Source organism: Sciurus carolinensis, chromosome 4 (assembly GCF_902686445.1).
Source record: "Sciurus carolinensis chromosome 4, mSciCar1.2, whole genome shotgun sequence".
In the NCBI taxonomy this organism is placed as follows: domain Eukaryota; kingdom Metazoa; phylum Chordata; class Mammalia; order Rodentia; family Sciuridae; genus Sciurus; species Sciurus carolinensis.
Genome location: NC_062216.1, coordinates 136953419 through 136972905, shown reverse-complemented (window position 1 = coordinate 136972905; position 19487 = coordinate 136953419). Strand labels below are relative to the sequence as shown.

The 19487-nt window shown below is 34.5% G+C and overlaps 1 protein-coding gene across 5 annotated transcripts in view; it reads right to left on the bottom strand.

Annotated features, from left to right (window-relative positions):
• Syt1 (synaptotagmin 1) overlaps positions 1–19487 on the bottom strand; it is a 512448-nt gene that overhangs the window by 393518 nt on the left and 99443 nt on the right. For 4 of the 5 annotated variants that reach the window (XM_047549411.1, XM_047549412.1, XM_047549410.1 and 1 more), the window contains one exon: positions 18141–18258. The exons of the other annotated variant lie outside the window; for it this stretch is intronic. The gene's annotated coding sequence lies outside the window, so the exon portion shown is untranslated. The remainder of the gene's footprint in view (positions 1–18140; positions 18259–19487) is intronic. 5 annotated transcript variants of the gene reach the window in all.

Genomic DNA, 19487 nt, shown 5'->3' with positions numbered 1-19487 from the left:
TCTGGAGATGTAATATCTCCAGGCCTTTCTTAACAATCATGGATGGAGATAGACCTGGATTATTAGTGAAACTGAGATTATGGAGAACAATAAGTTCAGTTCAGAAACTTAAGGCAAGTTTTATTTTACAGAGAATAATGTTACATAGAGAAAGAAAACCATCTTTGTAAGTTAAAGTATTTTGTTATCAATGTAAATTAAGACAGATTCTAAATAACACTGCAGTTCATTCAAGCAGCAATTAACTTGGGGATTGCTTACATCTTTGGAGCTACTTCTTACTCCTTTTTCTCCTCTTCTGATGAATCTCAGCAGCAACTGCAGGAACTGGGCACAGAGTCAAAGGAGACTGAAAAGGAGGCTGGGTAAAATCTTCCAGTAGTCTTTCCCAGCCTAATCTACTTTGGAAAGCCAACAGCTGTAGATATTTAATAGAAATAACTCTCTGTTATTTGGTCTTACAAAGCTTCATTCTAATACTGATTACACTGATGTTCTAAGATATGCTGGCAAAATGCTGCTGTAATACAATTTCTTTGCTGCTAGAAAGGAAAGCTCTTGAGATTTCTCTTGCTTACATAGCTGCTTCAGGTGATTACATCTTTACACAGATGTTAATTACTCTCAGGAGAAAGCTGCCCAAATCATTTGATATCTTGCAGTGGGTACCAAAGAGTGCCTTAAAGTCTATTGTGGATATTGTTACTCACTTCTGTTGCCATCTAAACTCCATTCTGATGAATTTGGGACAGGTGGCAAAAACTTTATAAATGGTAGCCAGCAAATTAGCAAAATGGGTTACTAAAAGTGTATGCAGACATTAGTTTTCAGTCTATTCCAGAGTTGAGATCTGACTTCAAAGACCAGGGGATTTTTGTTAAAACTTCAATCAGGAGTTCTCAGACTTCACTGAGTATTAAGCTCCCTTTGGGAGGAGTAAAAATTCTGATGCCCAGGCCTTAGTTCAGACCAATTTAATCAGAATCTTGGGAGTGAAGCCCAGGTGTCAGTATTTTATGAACTGCCCAGTGATTCCCATGTGCAGTGAAGGCTGAGAATTGCCGGCTTGCGTACCCACACGGCCCTGCTGTACTCAGCCTCTGCTGGTGAGCTGCAGCCCAGCAGGCACAGGCTGGATGGTTTTCTCCCTGAAGAAATCAAAAACGTTGCAGCACTGGGTAGTAATGGTCAGGAACAAGAGTTTTAAAAATACAACCACAGAGCAAAGAAAGAAAAACAAAACAAAACATGATGCAACTTCCAAAGTAAATGTAAAAGAGCCAGACAGAGCAACAGGCCACTCAGTGAATGTCTTATAAAAAGACAAAGTATACAAACACTCACTTGTTATTCTTTCTTCAAAAATGAAGGAACAAAATATGAATCTAATATTTTGTTGATTATATCTGGTACAACTAAAATGTTAGACTTGCATTAGTGCTTTGTTAATGCTTCAAGGTACAGAGAGACTTTAGGTGGCTCAATTCTTAGAGTGGATCATTAATATTAATGATTGGGGAACAAGAACTGGAAAAAAACTAAATTACATGGGCAGGATGAGTGTGAGGTTTATCCACTCAGAAAGAAATTAATAAAGGGATAATATTGTTTAAGAAAACCATGGATTTGAATGAGTTATAAGTTTTATGACTTTATAAGAAACATAACTTTCTTCATTTTGTCGCCAGTCTGTTATCAATCAGAAAAAAAAATGCAATATAAGTCTTAAGACTTTGTGTTGGTTTTATCTTTGTCTTTCCCAAACACCTGGGGCTCATACCACTGTCTGATTAATATAAATAAGCAGAGTGTCTGCTTTTCTTTCCAGAGATGGATGTTATGGATGTGCACTCCTCCTAAAAAAGCAAAAGCAGGGAGAGCTGAATTTCTGACTGGGGATCCACATCAGTAAGCAACATGTAAATTGGTATTATGTGACCTCACGTCAAAAGCTTCAAATGTTCAAGGATGGCTTATTTGATGCACCAACTGATTTCATTAACATGAAAAATTCTTATTCTAAAGGGAAAAATACCAAACTCACAGAAAATAAAAATATAGGTATTTGAATATCACTTTCCTTCCTTGTAAGATATACTATGCCCAGATTATTATGCAGCTCAGTCAATATTATTGCACACCTGCTTGTTCTGATAAGGAATATACTTTTCTCATTATATACCTTTTCACAGATTGGGGTCCAGGACAACTTAAGCCTGACAGTTTCATATTCTGTTTTAGAAAATACAGAAATATCATTAGATATAGAACTATCAGAATTGTGGATGAATTGTGGGTTGAGGCATGGGGATTTTGCTAGTCATTTTTTGTTGTACATGTACACAGACACACACACACACACACACACACACCCAATGACAGAGAAGAAACATGAAAGTGTGTGGAAGAAACAAATTCTCTCTGCAGTCATTATAGTACTGTGAGTTTTAGGCATATTTCCCTAAAAGCAATTCTTGCATAAACTAAATAAGGATGCACTCATCCATTTGCTTTCTCCCACAAGCATACAACTGGGTGGGAGTACGTGAGCTTCCATGTGTTGCATACATGTGACACATACAGCTCAGCTACTTAATGTAGCAACCTGACAGCTAAGACTTTCCCAGGAAGTCACAGATATTGAAGATAATCACTATTCTGCTTCCTCCTGGTGCTTCAGAGTGCTGGTCTCTGTGGCATGTTTTTTGGGTTTTCTTTTTAACTTATACTGGATGGCCCACTTTCTTGGACCAATGACTTTTTAACCTTTTTATAAAGCTTTGGTAAGAAGTACTTTTTAGCAGTACAGTTCAGTGAACACGGTGCAAAAAAATAACAGAAACAGAAGTTCACAAAGCAATGTTAACACTGTACTTAATGTAAATTATATTTTGATTATTTCCTATTCTATTTCATTCAGAATGCTAGTCACAAACAACAAATTTGACTCCATGACTCACTAACCATCTATAGTTTAACAAGTGTTATTTTACATTTTTTTTTTTTTTTTTTTGGTACTAGGGATTAAACCCAGGGGTGCTTTACCACTGAGTCACATCCCCAGTCCATTTTAAAATTTTTATTCTGAGACAGAGTCTCACTAAGTTGCTTAGGGCCTTACTAAGTTGCTGGGACTGGCCTTGAACTTTTGATCTTCCTACCTTAGTCTCCGGAGTTGCTGAGATTACAGGCATGTGCCACCATGCCCAATGTACATTGTACCTTAATAGAACCTCAGGCCACTGATAAACTAGAAATCAGAAAGGTTTGGTAATACCATGGCTTGCCTTAGAGATGAGGATCGTTTAAAATTATTGTATATGAGAATAATATGTAGAACCACTTATCCACCTTGCCCATGGTCACACAGATATCTGGTAAAGCTAAGATTGAAGTACTGGTGTAACCATGTCTGAAAAAAAAAACAACAACAAAAAAACTCTGAAACACTCTAATCCTCCAGATGACTCACAGGTGATATTTGTTGTTTGTGCAAGTAGAGAAAGACCTAGTTCTTTTTTCTTTCTCTATGAGTGGATCTTCTTAACTAGTAGGTGACTTTGAGTTAGGGAAAGGGCAATGGTTAAGAACAGGCAAAGGGCCTTGGTGTGAAACTTGGACTTCAACTTGCCATAGGCCCCAGGTCTATCCCCAGAGGACCCCAAATAAAGTTTCTAGGAAAGAAAGTCCCTTCCTATAATAATTCTCACTACGAACTGATATCTTTTTGTTAAACAGTAATCCATATATAGCCTTAACAGTAATCCATATAATCACTTGGCTTGAATATATTATACACAACACACACATTAAGCATATTTTGTAAAATATATCAATATCAAATTATCAATTTGATAAACTGCATCAAAAATTAGGACATCCAAAAAATTATTAGCCTATGAAAGATTTCAGAGAAAGGGGAAGGCTGAATGTCCAAGTTTTCTTAATCTTAACTGAAATTCAAAATTATTTCCCTAGAGTTTTCATAAATAAAAATGCCTTATCCTTAATTTTAAGCCAATAGTGCTACATCTCCAAATCTATTCTTCATTTACATAAAGTGATTCCAAATGAGTAGTTCTTTCCTCCTTTTAGTCAGGAATTAAATTTTATCTTCATATGTAAAATCCAAAAGAAACAAACTTAGCTATCTAGGGATCTATAAGTTTTAAACATCTATATTAATTAGCTGTAATGTTTTGGGCATTGGCTGTAGGTCAAAGTGATATTATGCCTCATTACAAATATTCTAAAAAATATATAAAAAAGAAAAAGAAAAAAAATAACCAACCAAGTTGAATTTGCAGAATTAAGAATATGAATTAGGTATAAGGAAGAGTTTCTATAAGATGTAAGAGTACCTTCCAGAAGGGATGTTTTCCCTTAAATGTTCCCTTAATTTTGATGATTACTTAAGATACATGAAAGAGTAGGAAGTAGAGTAATATAATAATGGAATAAAAGTAAAATATATCCTATTTTTCCTGTCATTTCCATTCACAAATGGTTAGGTGCTCTTTTTTCTGAAGTTTAGAAAGAGTAATAAAATAGACATAGCCACATTTAAGAAATTAAAGTGCCTTGAAAGTTAAAGATTCCCAAAAGACCACTTTATCTTGCTTTATTCCAGCACTTCATTCCTTCATGAATTGTCAAGAAATCACTGTCCCTTGCCATTGCTGCTTCTCTTTGATGTGAGTGAGGCTGAGTTGCAACACGTATACCACATTCCCCCAATGTTAGTTTGATGCAGAAGCTGGATGAATGCTTGGATAACTAGCAGATGTGGCTGTTGCTTTGTATTTCCCTTCATTATTACATTTTCAGAATGGAAAGGAGATAAGCTCTTACACCAGCCATTGTTATCAATATCAAGGAGACACACATAAAAGATATGTGAACAAAATGAAATTTAAGACGTCAATAGGAGACAGACTGTTATAGGAAAGTACCAGATAATTAAATTTAAGAAAGAATCTAAATTTCAGACTTCTTACAATATAGTGAGCTATGGCAGACGCAGATAAGAATGTGTACTTAAAAACACAAGCAGATATGGAAGCACATTGTCTTTTCTATAATAGAACAAGTGACTGTATGGGAGGACAGTGTCAACCAGGTAGTCATGATTTAAATGTAAATGGATTGATTGGACTACAGTTTTTAAAATCAGGAAAAAAATGCAATAGGAGAGTTGTGACTAAAACCTTATCACATTCCTTATTTCCTTCTCCCCTTATCAGAGGTCCTGCCCTTTTTAAGGACAGAGGCCTCTGTCTTTTGTTTGCTTCTTGCATGGTGCCTGGTGTTCTGAGATTCTCAGTAAACAAATGAGCAGTTAATACCTGTTAACCCCACCCAGAGGTTGCAGGTGAATGGTGGCATCACAGGAGGCCAAACACTTTTCCATGCACAAACTCCCAACCAAATGATGTCCAATGATCCCTCTACAAACTGATCTCAAACCCAGAAACTTATTCTCTGGAATTCAGGTTTTTCTACTCTCATGTGAAATTTTAAAATTCTTCTATTATTTCTGTTCCCTTCTTGGCTAATAAAAATATCTATTTCTTACTGATTTCATTCATTTTCTGGCACAGTCTTTGGGTCAGATATGCTTATCTAAAGTCTCTCATTTATTTTTTCTTCAGGAGTCTTTTCTGTCTCTGTGTTTTACTTTTCCTGGATGCTTCATGTTCCTGCTTCTGTTCATTTCAGCTCACACATTATCTGTAGTTCACAAGGCTGTGGGACATTCAAATGTATTGATCACATTTTATTAATCTGAAAAACTGTAATATCTAATTCAGTGCCTATTAGTTAGCAAATGCCTCTCAAATAACTACCTTAATCAAGGTAACTACCTTTTGACACCTGCCTAGGTAGGATCAAAAGCCAAGATGATATATATGTTCAACAACAAATCTCAGAAGATTAAATGTTGGTTGACTAAAGGAAGAGTTTCCAATAGAAGGTAGAACATGCTTCCACAGTGTCATTACCATTTTTACCTGACATGATACCTTTGTTGAGGATTTTTGCATCTATTCCCAAGAGAAATTGAATTATAGTTTACTTATTTAAGGTATAATCTCTTCCATAAATGTTTGGTAAAATTTACCAGTGAAACCCATCTGGGTCTGATGTATACTGTCTTTTATGACTCGATTTTATATATTCCTAATACAAAGTGAATATTAAATGGTAACTTCTACAGCCCAATAAAGAGACATAGCAGGTGCAGGTCACATGTAGTCCTATGGGTTCTAGTAAGGACCTTATATACTATCCAGGATAAGGAAATAACTAAAAGATGGAAGAAGTAAATAAAACAGATTCAGCCTGAATCTTTCCCTCCCTTCTTTCTTCCTCCCTGCCTCGCCCCCTACAGCTTAAAAATGTCTAACAAGGGACTGAGGTTGTGGCTCAGTGGTAGAGCACTTGCCTCTCAGCACCGCATATAAACAAATGAATGAAAGGTCCATCAACAACTAAAAAACATTGCTTTGTAGTAGAGTTGAAGATCTGGTATTGCAATACCCCCTGCTTCGCTCTTGCTACTGAGGATTGCTTTAGCTATTCTAGGTTTTTTATTCTTCCAGATGAATTTCATAATTGCTTGCTCTATTTCTGCAAGGTACATCATTGGGATTTTAATTGGAATTGCATTGAATCTGTATAGCACTTTAGGTAGTATAGCCATTTTGACGATATTAATTCTGCCTATCCAGGAACATGGGAGATCTTTCCATCTTCTAAGGTTTTCTTGAATTTCTTTCTTTAGTGTTCTGTAGTTCTCATTGTAGAGGTCTTTCACCTCTTTTGTGAGATTGATTCCCAAGTATTTTATTTTTTTCGATGCTATTGTGAATGGGGTAGTTTTCCTAATTTCTCTTTCTGAAGATTCATCACTTATGTATAAAAATGCATTGGATTTATGAGCATTGATCTTGTAACCTGCTTCAACTCTACTACAAAGCAATAGTAACAAAAACGGCATGGTATTGGTACCAAAATAGACAGGTAGATCAATGGTACAGAATAGAGGACATGGACACAAACCCAAATAAATACAATTTTCTCATACTAGACAAAGGGGCCAAAAATATGCAATGGAGAAAAGATAGCCTCTTCAACAAATGGTGCTGGGAAAACTGGAAAATCATATGCAATAGAATGAAATTAAACCCCTATCTCTCACCCTACACAAAACTCAACTCAAAATGGATCAAGGACCTTGGAATCAGACCAGAGACCCTGCATCTTATAGAAGAAAAAGTAGGTACAAATCTTCAACTTGTTGGCTTAGGATCAGACTTCCTTAACAGGACTCCCATAGCACAAGAAATAAAAGCAAGAATCAACAACTGGGATAGATTCAAACTAAAAAGCTTTCTCTCAGCAAAGGAAACTATCAGAAATGTGAAGAGAGAGCCTACAGAGTGGGAGAATATTTTTGCCAACCATACCTCAGATAGAGCGCTAATTTCCAGAATCTATAAAGAACTCAAAAAACTCTACACGAAGAATACAAATAATCCAATCAACAAATGGGCTAAGGAAATGAACAGACACTTCACAGAAGATGTACAAGTAATCAACAGATATATGAAAAAATGTTCAACATCCCTAGTAATAAGGGAAATGCAAATCAAAACTACGCTAAGATTTCATCTCACCCCAATTAGAATGGCGATTATCAAGAACACAAGCAACAATAGGTGTTGGCGAGGATGTGGTGAAAAAGGAACACTCATACATTGCTGGTGGGGTTGCAAATTAGTGCAGCCACTCTGGAAAGCAGTGTGGAGATTCCTTAGAAAGCTTGGAATGGAAATACCATTTGACCCAGCTATCCCACTACTTGGTCTATACCCAAAGGACTTAAAATCAGCATACTACAGAGATACAGCCACATCAATGTTCATTGCTGCTCAATTCACCATAGCCAGATTGTGGAACCAACCTAGATGCCCTTCAGTTGATGAATGGATAAAGAAACTGTGGCATATTTATACAATGGAATATTACTCCGCAATGAAGAATGATAAAATTATGGCATTTGTAGGCAAATGGTCGAAATTGGAGAATATCATGCTAAGTGAGATAAGCCAATCTCAAAAAACTAAAGGACGAATGATCTCGCTGATAAGCGGATGAGGACATATAATGGGGGTGGGAGGGGTTAGCATTAGGTTTAGGGTTAGGTTTAGAGTTAGGCTAAGGAGAGCGGTAAGAATGAAGGAAAGAAGGACTGTATAAAGGGAAAAGGGTGGGAGGGGTGGGGGGGAAGGGAAAAAAAAAGAAACATCATTACCCTATGTAAACGTAAAAAAATAAAAAAATAAAAAAAAAAACTAAAAAACATTAAAAAAAATGTCTAACAAATGATCAAGACATAGTCTATGAGGTTCTTTACCCCAGATTGGGACCTCATGAACTCATCCACCTCAGAGTCTTTCTTCTATCTCATGGATACTTCTTTTTATCTTGGAATAAAGCATCATTTAAATAAAAATATAGTTGGTGACAGCCTATTTCATTTTAAGAGGACACAAACTCGTTAATAGAAATGTTCATAGCACTCAGGACTGGTCCATGTTGAGTTGACTGTAGTAATGCAGTGCCTTCCTGGTATGTGTTTAAGAACACTTCCTGGTGCATAAACTGGCTCTAAAGACAGAAAAATAAAATAACATAAAATCTGATATGGAAATGTTTTGGACAATAGCAGCATTTGTAAAATCCAAGGTGACCATAGTGAAGGACAACCACATTCACTTGAATATAAATTTCAGTATGCCAGCTTAAAAATGTTTTATTATTTTATGCTCATGTTTCATAAAATCTTAGTATTTCTTGATTCTGCATTGTGACTATTTTTAATAAGAAATATCAGAAACATTGAGGCAGTTTCCCACCTATTTTCTGAGACTGACAATACTGATGGCATTTTTTGGAATGAAGAAAGATATGTATCTAATCTTTCATGCATATATGGAAAATCACTCACCACAGTCCAGAATCCTATTACAGAGAGACATATAAAAACAGATATATATTCTGTTCCACGAACAAATTTCAGCATCCAGAGAAAATAACTGGATGATTTATATTCCATAAACTGAAAAATGTAGTTTCAGGACATGAATGGAAAACCTTTCTTAATGTCAAAGAGTCATTTTTACCCCATAGGCAGACTTCTGAATTTCATTATATGTAAACAAGATTTACTAGTATAGAAAACCAAAAACTTTACTTTATATGTATAATTTTTCATTAATAAATCAATCTTAAATTTTGGAACATTAAATTAACACAATGATAATTTTCAGTTACCACAATATGTTAGAGAAAACATTGTAGAAATCGTGGCAAATATGAAAGAAATAACAACTTTTTCATTTAAAAACCTCTAAGGAAAGAATTTTAGGGAAAACAGTGGATTTCTTTAAACTTTAGTATGTTCTAAAACATCAGAGATCTATAAGAAAAAATGGAATAGTAGACAAAAAGAGAACCTGGAATAAATGTTTGATGGCAATATAAATTCAACTTTATGAAGGACAGAAAGATTATTTTCACTAAGTTCAGGTTTATACACATAAGTCATCTTCCCTATTCCCCAAGGATATTTCTTTCAGTAGAAAAATGTAAACTCTTAAAATTTTGATTTAAATGTTTTTGCCTAGTTAGAAGAACCTGGTGAGAAAATATTATCCTGTGTGTTCACACATAACTAAATCAGAGAGACCAGGTAAGTAGTGGATACTACGCTTACATGAAAGCAGGCAAATAGCTTATAATTTTAAAACTTGCACATATGTTTTCCTTCCTTTTCTTTTCTTTTCTTTTTTTGTCCTCTAAGGTGTTTTTATTAAAACAAAGAACAATAATGTTGGTAAATAAAATAGATTCTCCTAACTACAAATATTTTCATTGGTTGAACAATTTTTGAAATGACTTTGTTGATTTCAGTAGATTCTATAAGAAGAACGTTCTGTATCTCAAATAGATTTGAACCATACTAATGATAAATCAGTTTGTAATGTCTTATTCAATAGTCTAAATTATTAAACTAGATTTTAAAACAGAATTTTCTTTTATTTATACTGAGAAGTTAACCAGCAGCTGAACCACCTCCAATATTTTTAGAATTAAAAGTCCTTGGACAACATTAAGACTCTATTCTCTTTTCTTCTATCTGAAAGGTGTTCAGTAAGATGAAGGAGGTTTGTAAGAAATAGTCAACAGGATGATTTCTGAGGAGAGTTTTTTTGGATCGGCCATAGAGGGATCATTTTTCTTCCTTTATAAGATCAAAACAATTACCATCCCCAAAGGATTAATCTGGTCATTCTCTATGCTCAGTTTCCATTTTGATGGGGACCAGTTTTAGACAGAGAATATTTTGCTTTTCTGAAAGATATTTTTTGGACTCTCCCTTGCTCATTCAGAATGTAATAAAAAAATCATAAAATAACTTGTCGCCTAGAAAACTGTGATATTGTACTCTTATTTCAGAAAACCTTCAGTTACCATACTAAATATAGTTTCATTTCTTATCTATAAATATATGAGAGTTAGGAAGCATTAAAAATGTACTTCTCCATTGTCAGGCAGAATTGTATTAAAATGTTTCACAAGAGATGAATAACTCTTTTTTAAAAATTTCAAGAACAGATTCAACTTTCTCTTCTGCAGAACATTATATCATGTATTCATTGTTCTTTTCTACAATTTAAGCAGTTTTCTCTCTTTTTGGTCCTCAGTGTACAACACGTCTTATAATGATGTATATTTACTTTTAGCCCACATTTGATGTTTCTTTTTATTTTCTTCTTATTTTAGCAAAAAACTCCACCTCATATTCAATGTTCTTGATAGCAAATTTTAATTTAACATCATCATATAATATGCTTATTCCTTGAACATAAATTTTCATATTTTCTTTTAAATTCCATCCTTCATTTTTTTCCTAACTTTGACTGTCTTACTACACATATTAGCCTGAAGAAGTATATAAAATAAAAATAGTATAATGTTTATGTGCCATCATACCGCTAAGGTGTTATGAATTTCTAATTTTCTTGATAAATTCAGTCCAGTATGTAAGAGACATCATAGGTTGTGAATGTTGCAACTGTTTTGTGAATTTTCTATCTAATTTAAAAAGTAATAAAGCTATTTAAATTTTTCTTAGTAAATGTTATAACTTGTCTTCTTAGTTGCTTATGTCTAGGAGTTCTTAGGTTTTGTTCTAGGTAAAGGCACCCTCTTGAAAAGTCACTCAATAATTGGCAGGTCTGTCCAACTACATGGAGTAATACTACTACTCCATTAATTAGTGCCTTTTCCTTTTTCAGAAAATCACTTTTCAGTACACAAGAACTGTTGATATGAAACAGACTGTCAATCAGTAGGACAATGTTAGGAAAAGGACAGTGCTATAATCTGAATGTTTGTCCTGCTGTTTCCAAATTCCACTATTAAAATCTTAAATCTAGCCATAGTGATGGTATTAGGATGTAAAGCTTCTGGAAGGTGGTTAGGTAAGTAATGGTCATGTTTGTGCAATAATACCCTTATAAAAAGGGCCCAAGAGAGATCTTTTGCCCCTTCTCTCATGTGAAGTTTCAGTGAAAAGACAGTCTTCTAGGAAACAGGCCCTCAGTAGATACTGAATCAACCAGTACCTGGATCTTAGACATCCCAGCCTCTAGAACTGTGAGAAGTGAATTTCTGCTGTTATAAGTTGCCCAGTCTATGGTATTCTGTTATAGCAGCCAGTAGAGGCTAACACATAGCTTTTCAGGGTTCATGCTATAGCAATTCAAACAAATTTATACCTTTTGACATATTCCTTTGTTGTCTCGCCTTCTTACTGAGTTTTTGAAAATATTCTTTCTTATATTTCTCTTTCTTTATTTCTGCTCTTTTATAGAACTATATCAAGTTCTCTTCTATATGCATGTGAACCTTATTATTCTTCTGAGCTTATGTTCAAGATATGTTTAGCTGCAGACTTCTTAAGGATGATTAAATGTAAGACAAATGAAGGCCCTTTTAAAAGCTTGCTAACAGTTGGCATAAATGCATTTAAGTAAAAAAATCCACACTAAATGAACCAATTATTAAAAACAACAAAATTTTACTTTTTAAAAATTACAATAGAAAGCATCTAACTTGTTCATAAAATATTTCATATGGCTAAAATAAATATCAGCATAAGGAAATGAAAATATAATTTGTATTATTAAATTAGAGGTTCTACTCTGATTAAATGTTGCTTTTTAGTGTAATTAGCTTATTTTCAACTGATAATTCAGTGATAATGAGTGAAAGGGACATTATCAAGAATTTATGTCCAGTTTCTTAGTTCTTTCCAGTTACTAGTTAATCTCTTCTTCATGAATGTAAACCTTAAAGGTTGCTCTGAGTTCTTTTCTTATTATCTGGTCTCTGCTTTATATTCAGTATCCTCAATTTAATAACTTTACTTCCTATTACTGCAATGAATTCTCAGAAGTCTTTCTTTTTATGTTGAGTAGATACATACAACCCTCACTGAATTTATAAGTGGCTAGTCCAATTTAATCCATACCAAAGATACTTGGTCAGACAGGTAGTACAGAGCAGATTTATTCCGATGTGTCAGAATAGGACACTTAATCACTGCAAAAAGTAATTAGGAAAAAGCTAAGGATTAGAAAAGATGCCATTTATGCCTGGGCTATGGGGCATTTGATTCCAAAATAGTCACACTGCAGTCACCCTGGAATTACTCAGGTCTAGCTATATGGATTAAATCCTCAGACAGTTCAGCTTGCCTATTATGTAAATTTATGAATTTCCTTCTCCTTTCCATTTAAGAAGATTGAAAGCCTCGAGGAGTTAAAATAAGTGAATCAGAATGACTTTAGTGTGCAGTTGAAAACAGTAAGAATCAATCATGCTTAAATGAAGAGTAGGATCATTGATGGACAGAAAAAATATTAGAGAAGAATTTGAAAAAATATGGTTAGATTTATTCAATTAACAATCTTTGATGGACCTGATTATTCTTGTAATTTTTCCTTGTTGATAATCTATTTCTGGGGCTGGAGATGTGACTCAGTGGTAGAGTGCTTGCCTGGCATGTGTGAGGCCCTGGGTTCGATCCTCAGCACCGTATATAAATAAATAAGTAAATAAATAAATAAATAAATAAATAAATAAATAAAATAAAAGATCCATTGACAACTAAAACAATATTTTTTTTTTTAAAATCTACTTCTCCATTAGATTTGAAATTTACATGGAAAGTAGGACCTGGACAAGAGGATTAGAAGATTGACCTGCATTGTAAGTGCTTAAAAGAATCATCATTGAATGAACAAATGTGAACCCCAGATCCATCATGAACAAGATTTGTTGGACCAGAGAAGAATAGAAGATGAAGTCAAACACCTCAATATAAGGCACATTATTAAAAATTCTGTATGTTACGATACCTCATGGCATAGCATAGTCAAGCAATTTTAGGTATTGCTTCAAAGGAATGGGGTGACAAAATCATTTAGGAAATCCACACAAAGATGAGAAGTGGTACCACTGTCCTTTCATTAAGGCAGCTTTTCACATTAGTTTCTGAAGCTGCCTAATAGAGGCTGAGCTAACACAGGACTTAATAGCCTATCTGAAGACTGTTTGGAATGTTGTCTAGGCTCCATCTTATCTTTTGCTCGTGTTTCTTGAGAATAGAATAGAAAGGAGAGGTGCTTTGTATTTATAAGTACCTCTTAGCCACTTTCTTCACTAGAAGATGAATCATTTTTTCTGCAGTGCAATTTCTAGAGTTAAGAGGGATTTTAGAAACTTACATGATAACCTCTGTTGTGCCTCAACCTAAAGAGTACTAGAGATTATTTTAGACTTTTATTTGACTGAAAATTAGGGTTGATGAAGAATTATGGGATGTTTTTCTAGGATGGATTCATAAGTTCTTGTTTTGTTTTGTTTTTGGAATTGGTGGTTGAACCCAAGGGTACTTTATCACTGATCAGCAACCCAGTTCTTTTTCTTTTTTCTTTTGAGACAGAGTCTTCCTAAGTTGCTTAGGACCTCACTCAGTTGCTGAGGGTGATCCAGAACTTGTGATTCTCCTGCCTCAGCCTCCCAGGTTGCTGGGATTACAGATGTGTGCCACAGCATCTAGCTTGCTTTCTAAGTTCTTGCATCTCATACCAGGTTGGCCCAGTAGTGAGGCTGATATCAAATCAAGAGGTGCTATATAATACAGGTCCTTATTTTCAATTTATTAATTTTTCACCAGATAATTTTAGTCATGAGGAAATAGTTCTGTTTGTTTTCCATTTCTCAAAATTGTTTTTTAGGTTCCATGGAAGGGATGGGACTGTATTTATGACTTCCAAATCTCCTTGAAGTCCAAAGAATAGATTAATAAGACAGCCCCTTATTTGCTGCCTTATTCCTTGAGACATTCACACTCCTTGCCCTTCATCTCTAGGCACAATGCCACCTGCTCTCTCCAACTATTCAAATTTAGTGAAGAGAAATAATTAAATAAAAAGTACTAAAATAAGAAGAGAACAGAATATTCTTTGTGTTTTAACAAGTTGGTTAAAAGAAACAAAATTCACATAGTACCTAATAATACACATTGTCTTCAACAGATGTTTGGAAAATTAAATGAACAGCTATGTGAGGAAAGGGGGACAATGGATAGATTTGGTTCCCTTGATCACCTTATGTTGCATTTTTTGAAAGACAAAAAAAGGGTAAAATTCCTTAGTGGAGTTCCATGAAGCCTTGATTGTTGCATCGAGCAATTCACAGAAAAGACACTGGTGAAGGTGGGAGCTCTCTAAGTTCTCTCTTCCCTACATTCATTCCTCTCATTGGAATTGTGCTAAAACTCCTTGCATAGCTACCTGTTTCCTCTACATGTCTGCCTTCTAAATGGATATGCTATTGCTGTAGGCATTGACGCATTTTAAAAGAATTGAATATACTTGTTCTGAGTTTCAAACGTGATCATTAATGAACATCCTTTGTATCTAATAACTAGGTCATAATACTAACTTAATTCTGCCTGGATACCTGTTTTGAGTGACTTTTGCCACTCCTACTGCTCCACCCTACATCTCTTCTTCTCCCATCTCCTCTTCCTCTGCTCAGAACAGCACTGCTCTCCACATAACCTTACATTCTCTGTTTTAGAAAAACATTTCACCATCTCCTTTAATTGCTCATTTACTTACAACCAAATTTGCTTTCCCTTCACATTGATAGTCAAAGTAAATGTTATTCAAAAACAATTTGTCTAATTGGTTTAATTTTAAGAATTATATAGTATTGTTTTCTACTCTTTTCACTTCAAATCTCTAGTAGTACAAATCATATGGTTTTGTGGATTTATAAAATTGAGTCTAGGTACAAAACATCATTTATAACATTAGTTCTTGTGTGGAATGTGTTTTGAGCCCCAAATACTTAATTTATAAATGAAACTTTTGAAACAAAACCAATTGAAGACAGTACCTACCATTACTCTAAATGAAATCATTAAAACTAACTGAAAACCAGGGACTCTTTATTTATAAAAAGATTCCTATAAATATGGAAGACAATTTAAATTATTCCAATCTTTTCAGGGCAATTCTATTTTACAAAGTGAGTTAATGTGCAAACCTTAAGACTTTGACCACTTTCCCTTTCTAGACCCTGGTCTCTATGGACTGTGCTATGGGAAGAAGCAAGAATTAATTTTATGGGTCAAATATTCTCTGTAGTTTTCCTACTAGAACTAATGATGCTTTTTGCTCTCTTCCAGTGCCTGAGGTAATCACAACATCCTGTCTTTTCATGGTTCAGAAGACAGCTCTTTGTCCCCTAACTCTCATTTAAGTGTATACTTACTTTAGAGTTTGGCATATGAAGTTGGCAAAGTCTAACTTGTTTGCGCTAAAAATAAAACTGTGAGAAAATTCTCTAAGATTAGATAATACAGAAATGTTCACTTATGAAAAAAAGGGAATCCGAGCCCCAGAGTTTTCATCTTCATTGTACCAGTGAGGTATCTTTTGAAAGCAAGACATCTGTAGAAGTTGCCTCAATGGAAATTGTAACAAAAGGACAGGTTGGAATTCCTAGGGAATGGTGTTTATTAGATATATAGAATGTTAAAGGATAGGCTTCTTATCTTAGCAATCTTTAATAAAACTAAATATGTAAATGTAAAAAAATAATATTTATACAAATGATGAATTTAATGCTGTTTGCTCTTATAGAGTTCACTGATTATTTGGCAACACTGGGAAACTTTTAAATTAATAAATACCTTCCTTGAGTTCCTTAATTAAAACTGTATTGAATTTTTAATTTCAAAATATTTAAAATGCAATCAAACATCAAGAGGGAAATAAAGAGTCTAAAATGTTTTGTACAGTCTCAGGAAATGAAAATGCACAGGAAAAATCAAAATCTAAATTTCATTTCATTTCAATGTTTTACTTTGCTATCAATTACATGTCCATATTTTTACAATGTTTTGATATAAGCTGTTTTTCTTACTCTTTTAAAGGAGTGAGTCTTAAACTTTAGAGTGTACTTGGATTACCTGATAGCAAATTTTTAAAGGCTGGTTTTAGGGAACATGCCCAAGGATTCTGATTTCAAGTCTGGCATGGAACCTAGAAATATATACTTCAATGGACTAGCTTCAGCCCACATTTTGAGAGATTTCTCCAAATATTTACAGAACAGAATATGAAAAAAAGACATCAGAGTAGAAGAAAACAAAACAGAAATATTGAAATATTTTCAAGTCTATATGTTAAGAATCACACTGCCAGAACATCAGCCCTTTGTCTTTTATTTTGGAATGTTTGCAATAGCCATTGTACCTTAGTCCGGATTCCTAGAAAAATAAAGTACCATAAAGTACCATTGATAAGGTATAAGCATTTTCAGACTCACATTGTTTGTTTTAATAATCCCTGTATAGAAATCATGAAAATTTGGAAACATGTTTAAACAATAGCAACCGTGACCTTACACTGTAGCATCTTATTGTAAAAGACTGGAGAAACATCTAGCATTGAAATAATTCATCCCCCAAAGTGAACAACTTGTGATATAACTTGAGCAATGCACATATGTATTTAATAAGTAGGTGAATTTATAGGAATGCATAGTAGATTTATTGCTATCCCTTTTTTCTATTGATGACACACTGTAATTAACTTCTTCAGGGAGAAAACAAAATACAATGTAAGTCATGATATAAAGTCTTCAAGACATAGTTTCCTGATGTAGCATCATTTCTCCTATACATGATCTGACTAATGGGACAGGTAATTTTTAAACGTCTAAAACTTCAGGAACCCAGGACTCCGAATAAATGTCAGTGAGATAATCACCTCCAGTTTACTTCATGGGATTGTGTTTATGCCTAGTAAAAGTATGTTAGAAATGACTTAGATCAAAGGAGTAATTTGATGGGTTAATGAAGAGTCTAAGAATGATAATTGAATTGGATGGAATTCATTAGTTAAGACATCCAAGCAGATACTTTACAACCCTGATTTTGTGCTCAAACACATGTAATAGGCATAATGTGATATATGCAATCCACTGTTGAATCAGACATATATGAAAGAATGAGATGTGGTATGGCACAAAGGAACATCGGTCTGAGATAAATTCTGCTCTCCCTTCCCGCCCCCTACTCAATACTCTTGCTGAAATATCATCTGTACAGCAGGCCACAGAAGCACAGAGGCAGATGCCATGGCATATTCTTTTAGAATGCAAGGCTGCTCAAGATCATCTACAGATAATGAACCATGACAACTTTGGATTTGATAAAGTACAAAATGAGAGTGGGAGAAAACAAAAATATTATACCAGGGGCTAGTGCCCCACCAACTAAACCAGCCCTTCAAAAACACTGAGATGAGTTACAATTTCAGAATATAGGACAAATACTAATTTTTCTTTCATATAAACAATTGTAAAGAGATACAGTTCTTCAACCTTCTGCATAATGCTCCCCTGTCTCCTATCACATGATATGGGTGGGAAAGAGGGTAAATAATCAATGAAACCTATTGAAAATGTCTGGGATTTCCAAATACCTTAATTAGACAGTTCCAGTGATGTTTACAGGAATGAACAGGCAGATGAACAGTCTTCCAGTCTGAGCTGGGGTGTTGGTCATTCAAGCTCTTACTGGTTCTTGTTTTCCTGTTTCCCCTTGAGGAAGAAAGAATGATAGAAAGAATCCATGAAAAGGCTGGCTTGTGATTCTGCACATGCCTTTACTATTGACTGGATATAGACTTCTGCTTATGCAGACCATTCATTATTCATACCCTGCACCAACTTCCTCAATTCCTAGTTGTGCTGGGTGCTCCAGGCTAAGAACCAATAGATATGAATCATGCTGACATTAAAAAAAAAAAAAAATCTAGAAGAATAAGCGTTTCAAAAAGGTAAGTTTTTCATATTCCTTCTGACATCTCCCGTGCAATGGCATTGGCCTAGAGAGGAGAAATAGCATGTGCCACCACAGAGGCACCCAGTGGAATTACCAACAGCAGGGAATTATCTCTAAGCAATTCACACTTTGTTTTGGTAACAAGACTCCATGTTAGGATACTGGAGTGCTATCCTTCCCTGGCAATGTTCCCCCACCTTTTCAGAATTATTGAAAAGCTAACCAAGTCTATTTTGATTTGTGAATCTCTTTGTAAGCAACAGCAGCTGCAGCAGTGCTAATAAAAAGGAAAGACATTGCTATTTACCTAGGAAAGATATTGAAATTCTGCACATACAGAAGCATCTGAGTTATACAGAGGTGACCTATCAAATATTTTAATAAGACCCTTCCTTCCTGGCTTTCTCTATGCCTTCTTCTTCTCCTCCTCTCCTTTCTTTTACTTATCTTTTCACCTTTCTTTCCTTCATTCTTTTATTCTCTTCTCTTTAATACACTCCCTATTTCATTTATTTTTTTGATTGAAAGCTAAAAGATAATTGTACCTCAGATTTCTATATATTGACTTACTACTTTATATCTGAGAATTTAAAGTAATGATTTTTTTAATATAAATTTTCAAAAGTTGACTCCACAATGTATATCATTTTTTCAGAAATGTAAAAAGACAGGTAAGGGGAATTCCACTGAATTCACCTGACTCTTGTACCAGTTAAACATTTAGGCTTTGCATGGTGAACATTATGTTGTATGCCCACCATAAATATATACAATGTATCATTTATCAATCAACATAAGTTAACAAATTTAAAAAATTGAATCAAGACTTTGCAGATTCCGATGCCTCTGATACTAATCACACGATTCTATTCTCTTTATAGTTTGTGTTTTAATTCTCTGGAGGAAGCTAACATGGCAACACCCTGTTATTTGAGGATTCAAGTTTTCCTACTACAAGCGAATGAACACACAATCTCCTGCAGCT